The sequence below is a fragment of the Bos javanicus genome, chromosome 15, assembly GCF_032452875.1.
Source record: "Bos javanicus breed banteng chromosome 15, ARS-OSU_banteng_1.0, whole genome shotgun sequence".
Lineage (NCBI taxonomy): Eukaryota > Metazoa > Chordata > Mammalia > Artiodactyla > Bovidae > Bos > Bos javanicus.
This window is the reverse complement of record NC_083882.1, coordinates 38,301,914-38,312,284: the sequence shown is the minus strand read 5'-3', so window position 1 is coordinate 38,312,284 and position 10,371 is coordinate 38,301,914. Positions and strand designations below refer to the sequence as shown.

The following is a 10,371-nucleotide window of genomic DNA, read 5'->3' as shown; positions in this document are numbered from 1 at the left end:
CTTTTAGTAAATCCTGAAATAGTTTAGGACAGTTGTGCAATCAGCTGCCAACCTAACATTTACTGACTGCCAATGATGACTTGAAGTGAAGTCGCTCAGTCGTGTTCGACTGTTTGCGACCCCATGGACTATACAGACCATGGGATTCTCTAGGCCGAAATACTGGAGTGGGTAGCCTTTCCCTTCTCCAGGGGATCGTTCCAACCCAGGGATCGAAACCAGGTCTCCTGCATTGCAGGAGGATTCTTTACCAAGTGAACCACAAATGATGACACTTTCTTTATAAAAAAGAAAGGATGGATACCTAGAGTCATATAAGGGAAGAGTTGAGAGGGTCCTTAAGTATCTAAGCTTTGCAGATGAAGAAGAGACTCAGCTCACTTAAGTGATTTGCTCAAGTTCCCAGCAATTTAGTATCAGACTCTTTTTTTAAACCTTGCCACTTATATATTTTGGACATTTTTTCATGTTAAACATTTTCTAGGTTAAACATGACTCCCTAGTATTATGCACTGGATATTTTATTTACCCAAATTCCTAGTGTTTAATATTTAGGTTACCCCTCTCCCAAGCAGCTTATTTATGACATATCTTTTGTATACACATCTGTACTCCTTTTTATAGAATAAATTCCTGAAAATGGAATTGTAGGGTCAAATGAAATGGATATTTCTAAAGCTTTTATGAAAAGTACTAAATTGCTCTGGAGAAATGTTTTACCAAAATGTATTCTCAACCACTGTATATGAGTGATCCCTTTCTTAAATTCACCAATATTGCTTGTTGTCATTTTTCAAAGTCACTGTAAATTTAGTAGATTAAATTGAAAGATTGCTTTCTTTTGTTTTCCCAGCACCTAGCATAAAGCCTACCACATAAGAGCTTAATAAATAATGTTAAATGGGTGAATAATGAATGTTGAATGGGTGCTTAAAATTATTTAGCACATAAAAATTTTGACAATTCTTTTCTACATATCTCTGTGTATTGACATGCCTCACATGTATGTATTATATAACTTTTTAACAAGCAAAATAATGATAAACTTCTATACTAGATATAAAAAAGTATGGTCATCTTTCATATTCATAATTTAAAATAATTGTGTAGTATTCGGTTGTGTGGAAATACAATAATTTACATAACTCTGGGCTTCCCTGGTGGCTCAGTTACTGGTAAAGAATCTGCTGCAATGCAGGAGACCCAGTTCAGTAGCTGCTTGGGGAAGAGTCCCTAGAGAAGGAAATGTCAACCCACTCCAGTGTTCTTGCCTGGGAAATCCCCTGGACAGAGGAGTCTGGCGGGCTACAGTCCACTGGGTCACAAGAGTTAGACACGACTTAGCGACTAAACCACCAACCACCACCACCATGAGTGGGAAATTATCTCCAAGTTTTTGCTACTGTAAAAATACTATAATGAATATTCTTGTTCAGTTCAGTTCAGTCACTCAGTCGTGTCCGATTCTTTGCTACCCCATGGACTGCAGCATGCCAGACCTTCCTGTCCATTACCAATTCCTGGAGTTTACTCAAACTCATGTCCATCGAGTCGGTGATGCCATCCAACCATCTCATCCTCTGTCGTCCCCTTCTCCTCTCGCCTTCAATCTTTCCCAGCATCAGGGTTTTTTCAAATGAGTCAGTTCTTCCCATCAGGTGGCCAAAGTATTGGAGTTTCAGCTTCAGTATCAGTCCTTCCAATGAATATTCAGGACTGATTTCCTTTAGGATGGACTGGTTGGATTTCCTTGCAATTCCAAGGGACTCTCAAGAGTCTTATCCAACACGACAGTTCAAAAGCATCAATTCTTTGTTGCTCAGCTTTCTTTATAGTCCAACTCTCACATCCATACATGATCGTCCATGCATGACTACTGGAAAAACCATAGCTTTGACTAGACAGACGTTTGTTGACAAAGTAATGTCTCTGCTTTTTAATATGTTGTCTAGGTTGGTCATAACTTTTCTCCTGAGGAGCAAGCGTCTTTTAATTTCATGGCTGCAGTCACCATCTGCAGTGATTTTGGAGCACCCCAAAATAAAGTCTGTCACTGTTTCCATCGTTTCCCCATCTATTTGCCATGAAGTGATGGGACCAGATGCCATGATCTTAGTTTTCTGAATGTTGAGTTTTAAGCCAACTTTTTCACTCTCCTGTTTCACTTTCATCAAAGGCTCTTTAGTTCTTCTTTACTTTCTGCCATAAGGGTGGTGTCATCTGCATATCTGAGGTTATTGATATTTCTCCCGGCAATCTTGATTCCAGCTTGTGCTTCATCCAGCCCAGCATTTCTCATGATGTACTCTGCATATAAGTTAAATAAGCAGGGTGACAATATACAGCCTTGACGTACTTCTTTCCTGATTTGGAACCAGTCTGTTGTTCCATGTCCAGTTCTAACTGTTGCTTTTTGTACATGCACACATTTTGTGTAGTTTCCTGATTAACTCTTTATGGTGAATTCATAGAAATAGAATTGCAGTTCAAAGGAAACCTAAATTTTCAATCATGATAAATACTGCTAAATAGCAAAGAAGAAAAGCAATATCAATATGTTTTCTAGAATGCCCCTTTCCTCGTCTGCCAGCTTGAGCTTGCCATGGTTAAAGGGGAATGATTGACTTCCTATGTCCCAATCTAAAATCTCTCTTCACGCCCCTCTGACCACCACCACCAACTCAGTTGCCTTACTTCTTCCAAGACGAAATACAGGAAATGGCAAGAGAGTTCTTAGCAAGACTAGTACAGTTCTGTTGATGCTCTCTGAGCTTAGCAGGTGTTTGCACTTGACTCTTTACTTTATGAGTTCTTTGGAAACATTTCCATCCCCAATGAGCAAATGCTCAAATCTCTTACTTGCACTTGGGTAAATACATGTCATTTGGTCTAAAGCATCTGAGGTGTACACCTCTAGCTTCTTTCTCTGGAGGATTCCTCATGCTTCCACTTGACCCCTCTCTGGTAGCCCATATCTGACTCAAAGAAACACCCACAGAATGGCTTTGCCTCACATTTCTGGGACTACAAACATTTCCAAATTAAAAACTCATCTTCACAGCCAATCAAAATTTCTTTCTGCCTCAGTTCAGTTCAGTTCAGTCGCTCAGTCCGACTCTTTGCGACCCCATGAATCGCAGCACACCAGGCCTCCCTGTCCATCACATACTCCCAGAGTTCACCCAGACTCACGTCCATCGAGTCAGTGATGCCATCCAGCCATCTCATCCTCTGTTATCCCCTTCTCCTCCTGCCCCCAATCCCTCCCAGCATCAGAATCTTTTCCAGTGAGTCAACTCTTCACATGAGGTGGCCAAAGTACTGGAGTTTCAGCTTTAGCATCATTCCTTCCAAAGAAATCCCAGGGCTGATCTCCTTCAGAATGCACTGGTTGGATCTTGCAGTCCAAGGGACTCTCAAGAGTCTTCTCCAACACCACAGTTCAAAAGCATCAATTCTTCGGCACTCAGCTTTCTTCACAGTCCAACTCTCACATCCATACATGACCACAGGAAAAACCATAGCCTTGACTAGATTCCCCTACAATGTTACCTCCATGAAGGCAGAGGATTTAAATGACAGAGGTGAACAAATCACCTCTAAGGTCACCTGTGCCTAGAATAGTGAATACTGTTAAGTGTTAAGCGGAGAAGGCAATGGCACCCCACTCCAGTACTCCTGCCTAGAAAATCCCATGGATGAAGGAGCCTGGAAGGCTGCAGTCCATGGGGTTGCTAAGAGTCGGGCACGACAGAGCGACTTCACTTTCACTTTTCACTTTCATGCATTGGAGAAAGAAATGGCAACCCACTCCAGTGTTCTTGCCTGGAGAATCCCAGGGACGGGGGAGCCTGGTGGGCTGCTGTCTATGGGGTTGCACAGAGTCGGACATGACTGAAGCGACTTAGCAGCAGCATTAAGAATACTTAACAAATATTCTGTAAGTATTGAATGAATGGGTTCCTCAGATATGAGCCAGACACTAATCCACTATGACACTCAGCTTAGGAGTCATATATCTGATTTTCACTAAAGCCTCTTTCCCTAGACATGCAGTAAGGAAGTCAATATACAATTTAAAGTGGCAAAAACAGCCTCCCTCCTTTTTAAAATTTCTAATTTTCATGGTCTTCCACTTTACTGCGGAATGTGGGGATAGTTTACTTTCTTTAGAGCCTCAGCCAAAACTGAAACAGAAAGAATCCCATTTTAACATCGTGCTACACACATTAACAATAGTGTTTATTTACTTACAGTTTGTCTCCATCTATTAAATCAAGCCTGCAGAGGACAGGAACTGTGTTATATTTCAATAAAGTTTAGAATTCATGGATGAATAAGAGTACTTTAGCAGTAGTGTGTTAGTGGCTCAGTCATATCTGACTCCTTGTGACCTCATGGACTTAGCCCACCATGCTCCTCTGTCCATGGAATTCTCCAGGCAAGAATACTGGAGTGGGTAGCCATTCCCTTCTCCAGGGGATCTTTCTGACCCAGGGTTCAAACCCAGGTCTCCCACACTGCAGGTGGATTCTTTACCGTCTGAGCCACCAGGAAAGCAGTAATAATAATTTCAAATCTATTGCATATATTCCTTATCTATGCATATATCTATTGCATATATTGCATAAGTTCAAAGAATGAAGTCCCAAACTCTGTTTCTAGTACTCTTCTAGCAGAAATCTTTGCATTTGCAAATATTAATAGCAAAATGACAGAATTGCTTGCACTTTAATGTCACCATGCTAGATATTCTCTGCTGCCCCTACCCTTTATGGGTTACTTCCCCAAGTTTTATTCCCTTCTGGCTTCTGGTTGAGCTCAGCTGATGGAGTGAGTGAGTGAGTGAAGTAAGTGAAAATTGCTCAGTCGTGTCTGACTCTTTGCGACCCCATGGTCTATACAGTCCATGGAATTCTCCAGGCCAGAGTACTGGAGTGAGTAGTCTTTCTCTTCTCCAGGGGATCTTCCCAACCCAGGGATCGAACCGGGTCTCTTACATTGCAGGCAGATTCTTGACCAACTGAGCTATGAGGGAAGCTGATGGAGAGCACTAGCGAAAGATCAGAGGGCAGTAGGAGAGAGGCCACTGTGTTTATTACCCTTTCTCCTTCCACATTGGCCATAGGTTGGCAGTGGTACTGCGTCATCTCTTGCTGTTTTCTTGCTCACGTTCTGATTATGTTCTCTTCAGTTGCCCTTTTCAAGTGTGTCATCTGTTTCTTGCTGGAACCTGACAGATAGAATAATATTTTTGGTTTTTACAGGGTGCAGGAGGTATACAACACTTTTTTTAATGTGAGAAAAAAATCTGTTGTTTTTTCTTGATATTTAGTTTTTACTATACTTCTAGGCACATTAATACTGGTGACTCTGAAATAGCTGGAAAATAGAACCTAAAATTGTGACATATACCCTTTCCTGTTTGCTGCCTACTCAAAAGTACAGGGGAAAAACTCAGCTTACAGTTGGTTTTACACTTTTCCAATAATAAGAGGAATAAACATTTATTTTTTCAAATGCAAACAGTATGAGAGATAACCCCATTTAATCCACGAGGTAGAGAAAATTACTATTAGAAATTTAGTCATTTTTTGCCCTATATAAATGTCTAAAAGAAGGGAGGGAAATTGTCCTGATGATACATTTTCCAATATTTATAATATGCATACAATGTCTCTGTATGCATATGCATGTTGTGGAGTATGACTCATTCCATAGAAAGAAATACTGCTTTTTTTTTTTTTTTAGGTCAACATGAGGCTAACTGAATTCTCGTCCTACCATGCTGGTGGGAAAGTCAACCTCCATTATTATTGAGCATTTCCTCTCCATCCAGAATTGTACAAGGGTCTTAATCATTGTGGAAATACCTGGAATTACCTCAAATTATTTGGTCATCCATCCACATTGATTTACTGCTGAGATTCCTTTTTGTGCCATCTTCCCTTCAGGTCTGTTGACTCCAATATTCTTTTTACCACCTTTAGAACTCAAGAGTCTGGAAACAAGTAAGTGAATTTGCCATCCACTGCGCCTGGGTGCAGTCTTCCTCTCTGAGGTTTTGTCAGAGTAAGATAGGAGTCTTAGCTGTTCACTCAACTTATAGGCTTCCATCTCCTAAATCTTGAGGAATCTGTCTTCCATGTTACCCTCAAAGGCATTTATTCCCCCCCCACCCCCCACCAACTTCTCATTTCAAAAGACAGAGTGAGCCTTTGTTGTCTCCATGCAGCTTTTGCTGTTTGCCTTACAGGAATCTGGGGTCTGGATAGCTGCCTGGATGTGGTCAAGAAGTAGGGGTTCGATCCTTGGTGGGGGACGTTCCACATGCCACACTGTGCTGCCAAAAAAAAGAAAAGAAGTAAGGAGATAGGAGAAAACATAGAATTAGTACCTCAACAAAATTAACTGCCACAGAAATTTGTATACAATTATATATGCTTGTTTTTAATTTGCACATGACACCACAAACATTTCTTCATGTCACATGCTTTTAAATGTCTGTATAACCATAAGGTATTCCATCATATGAATGCATCATAGTTTATTTAACCAACATTTGATAGACTTTTAGATGGCTCTCTCTGAAGGTAGCCTTCTCTGTATCTACTACAACTTTTTAATTTTTTTAAAAAATAGATGCTCAGAAGTTAAAGCTCTCTTCTGATAATAGCTAAAACTTGGAATATAGCAAATTGAAATTAAAAGATATAATTTAGAAGAATAACACTTTAGAATTCTGTCTAAAGTGTATAATACAATTTTCCTCTTCAGTGTGTGTGACCAAAAGAGAGGCCTGTACAAAAGCCATTGGCATACTTGAGTTATTTAGAACATTTTTTTTCCGGAAATTAAGCAATTGTTACAGAATGTCATCTGGACAGTTGAGTAACGATGAATGTTACATGTCCATAGGAAAGTTTCAACTTGGCTCATATTCAAATTTACTTTTGTTTAATTCTAAAAAATCCTGAAGTGACCAATAATGGTTTTTAAACAGAGAAGTAATGTGCTTTTCTGGCCTATTCTTTCTGCAAAATACCCTTACTGATCAATTTTGTACCTGCTGGTTAAAAATCAGGATATACCCTGAGCCAAATCCTTAAATCCCGCTTAAAGGAGCTAAAAGTCATTGGAACCCCAAGAGACCAAAATGTTTTTTCTCTTGGTCCACAAGTGCTGCTCTGCTACAAGAGCTACTCGGGATGATCCGGACAGTGACCTTCAACTTGCAAAGCCACCAATGTACTCATAGAAAGGAATTACGGAAAGGACAAGTCCTAGAGTCAGATATTTCTTTTTCGTTCAATAGATATTTGTCGTTTACCTTACTATATGCCAAACATTGTTACTATGGTGCTAAGAATACCTCAGTAAACAAAACAGACAAACATCCCTGAGTTAGAATGTTAGGAGGTGAAATCAAAGAGGAAATGGGCTAGGGGCTACTGATATAGGGCCTGTAGGCTAGGGTGAGGACTTTAACTCTGAGTGAGATAGAAAGCTACTAGAAGATTTTGAACACAGATATTTCAGGATTGACATTTTGAAAGAATTATCCCAACCTTTGTGTTGAAAACAGACTAGAGGGGGCCAAGCAGGTTAACAAGAACAAGGCTACTACAGTAATCTAAGCAAGCGATGACAATGGCTTGAACCAAAGTTGTAATGGTGAGATTGTAGGAAGCAGCTGGATTCAGGGTATATTCTGAAGACAGAGCCAACAGTGCTTTGCTAATGGACTGGCTGTGACATGTAAAAGAAAAAGAAGTTTCAAAATGGCTTACGTATTGGGCCTGAGTAAATGGAATAAAGAAGTTGCAATGAAATGCAACAAAGAAGGGACTTCCCTGGTGGTCCAGTGACTAATACTCTGCCCTCGAAATGCCGGGGGCCCCGGTTCCATCCCTGATCGGGGAACTAGATCCCACATGCCACAGCTAAAGAGTTAGCGTGCTACAACTAAAGATCCCATAGGCCGCAACTAAGACCTGGCACAGCCAAATAAATAAATAAGTAAATAAATACTTTAAAAAAATTCAACAAAGAATAGATAGGAGGAGTAGGTTTCAGGGAAAAGATGATGACTATAGTTTTGCATATTTCAAGTCTGGAATATCTACTAGACATTCTAATGGAGACATGAAATTGTTAGTTGGCACATGAGTTGGAGTTTAGTGGAGAGGTCCAGGCTGGAGATACAAAATTGTGAGTGATCATCGTAGAGAAGTATTCAGAGCCGTGACATTGAAGTGAGAGTGGATAGAAAAGAATTCCAAAAACTGAAGCCTGGAGCATTTCAATTTTTAAGGCAAACAGGTTTGTATTTAAGCCTAGCTACTTATAAGCTCTGAGACCTTCAGTGACTTATTTTACCTCTCTGAACCTTTGTTTTGTTGTTGTTGCTTAAAGCTACAAAATTGAGATAATATTGGTCAGTATCTTTTATGATTATTGTGATGACCAAGTGAATTTCTCATCTAAAGTGTTTAGTACACTGCCTGGCACATGGTAAATACTCAGAAAATATTAGTGATGATTATTATTACTTTTTAAACCAGCATTGTCTTCTAAAATGTTGCTGACTACCTTAGTGATAATATGATCATATAATCAATATAGTGGCAATGCCTGCTATTTATCTGCATAAAAAGTGATAAATTGAAAGTATAGTAAGCCACTCCCTCCCCTCATATCTAATATCTTAAGTAAGATGTACTTTTAGCCATGAGTAAAGCTGAGTTTTTTCACCTTGTTTTTTAAGTCCTTTGAACTGTTTAATTTTGCTTCAATCTGATTTGAAAATTTTTAGGTATTTTTATTTAGCTGCTAAGATCTATGAAACACAATTATAGAGGCTCTCCTTGTAAGCTTTGGCATTCAGTATGACTGACTGCTCTAAAAATAAAAACATGGTTAGTGAAGTTTGAAATAAGGACGCTCTTCTTTAACACATTTGAATAATCATTTGATCTGGAAATTATTTCATCTTTCATTAAAAATGTCTTTTAATTCTCAAAATAAATAACCTCTTATTGCCCTAGCAAAATAAAATACATTCTGATCTTATTTTCATAGAAATCACCCTGAGATTGTTTGGAAAGCCACTTTCTATATTAAAAACAGACATTTCTTCCTTTAATGGGCCAAAACTAGCAGTTTTTTAGTGTCAGAATGGCTTCAGAATTTCTTTTCCTTTGACCTATTGCTGAGGTGGCAAGGGTAACCATTGAGAAACAAAAGAATAGAGACATTTTAGGATGAAAAGTGTATTCTTATAAATAAAGCAAAAATTTTCACTAGTTGTATCTCTTTTTCTTTCCTCCCTACAAGAGAGAAAAAAAAATCAATCCATAGTCTACCAGTAAGTAGGCTAATAATTTCTTAGATACTGGTCATAATAAAAGTAAATGCAAGTGTTAGTCACTGAGTCTGACTCTGCAACCCCCTGGCTCCTCTGTCCATGGAATTCTCTAGCAAGAATACTAGAGTGGGTAGCCATTCCCTTTCCAGGGGATCTTCCTGACCCAGGGATCGAGCCCAGACCTCCCTCATTGCAGGCAGATTCCTTACCATCTGAGCCACCAGAGAAGCTCCAATAAAAGTAACGTACCCTTTAAAACCGATGTTTTCTAGAATTGAAGTCCAAAGTTATGTGTGCAATTCCCTTCTCTGCTGCTAGGTGGCAATTAATGCCTTGGAGAGAAAAAATCTCCACCCATCCCTTGCCCTCCCCCTCATCTTTCCCCACCCAGAAAGATACGTGCATTTTCTTTCCCTTAAGGTAAGAATTTTCTTAAGGATAATTTTCTCTTTCCTGCTTTGTTTTGTCCGAGTGAATTTACATTCACCTTTTCCTTTAATTGTTAAGAATATCACAGACAAAGCCAACACAGTCTGCCATAGCTCGAGAAGGATAGATCATATCTCTTAAAGAGGGTGGTTTCCAAACAGAGTGTATGTTCATGAGTGATATAGAGTAGGAAGTTGTTATAATTTCCCTGCAGAGGTTTGTTTTTCTCAATTTTAGTAAAGAAAAATTTCCTGTGAAAGGAATTACAACTGGACCACACTACCATTATGCCAAATGTTGTATAGTTAAATATAAAACAAAAATAAAATAATTTTTTATTTCAATGTGGTGAGATTGCTTTTTTCAAGTGAACTACAGAACAAACAGTGAAAGAATTTTTCATAAGACTCACAGAGTGATATTATACAAAAAAATAATATTTTTTTTTAGATAACCTGCCCCGATTTATCTGTTCTTAGCGAAATTATTTAAAGACTACACGTAGTTTCTATTTGTAAGTCGACTGAATCTTGTCTACATCCTTTTTAAAAAGTTATTATCCAGAGACGTTGTGT

The 10,371-nt window shown here is 39.0% G+C and overlaps 1 long non-coding RNA gene across 1 annotated transcript; it reads right to left on the bottom strand.

Moving 5' to 3' along the window:
• Window positions 1-3,668: 3,668 nt before the first annotated feature.
• Window positions 3,669-9,734, bottom strand: LOC133261917 (uncharacterized). The gene is made up of 3 exons (XR_009741169.1): window positions 9,577-9,734; window positions 5,884-6,343; window positions 3,669-5,233 (listed from the first exon to the last, which is right to left on the bottom strand). It is a non-coding gene; the product is annotated as an uncharacterized LOC133261917 (long non-coding RNA).
• Between the last annotated feature and the right edge of the window lie 637 nt (window positions 9,735-10,371).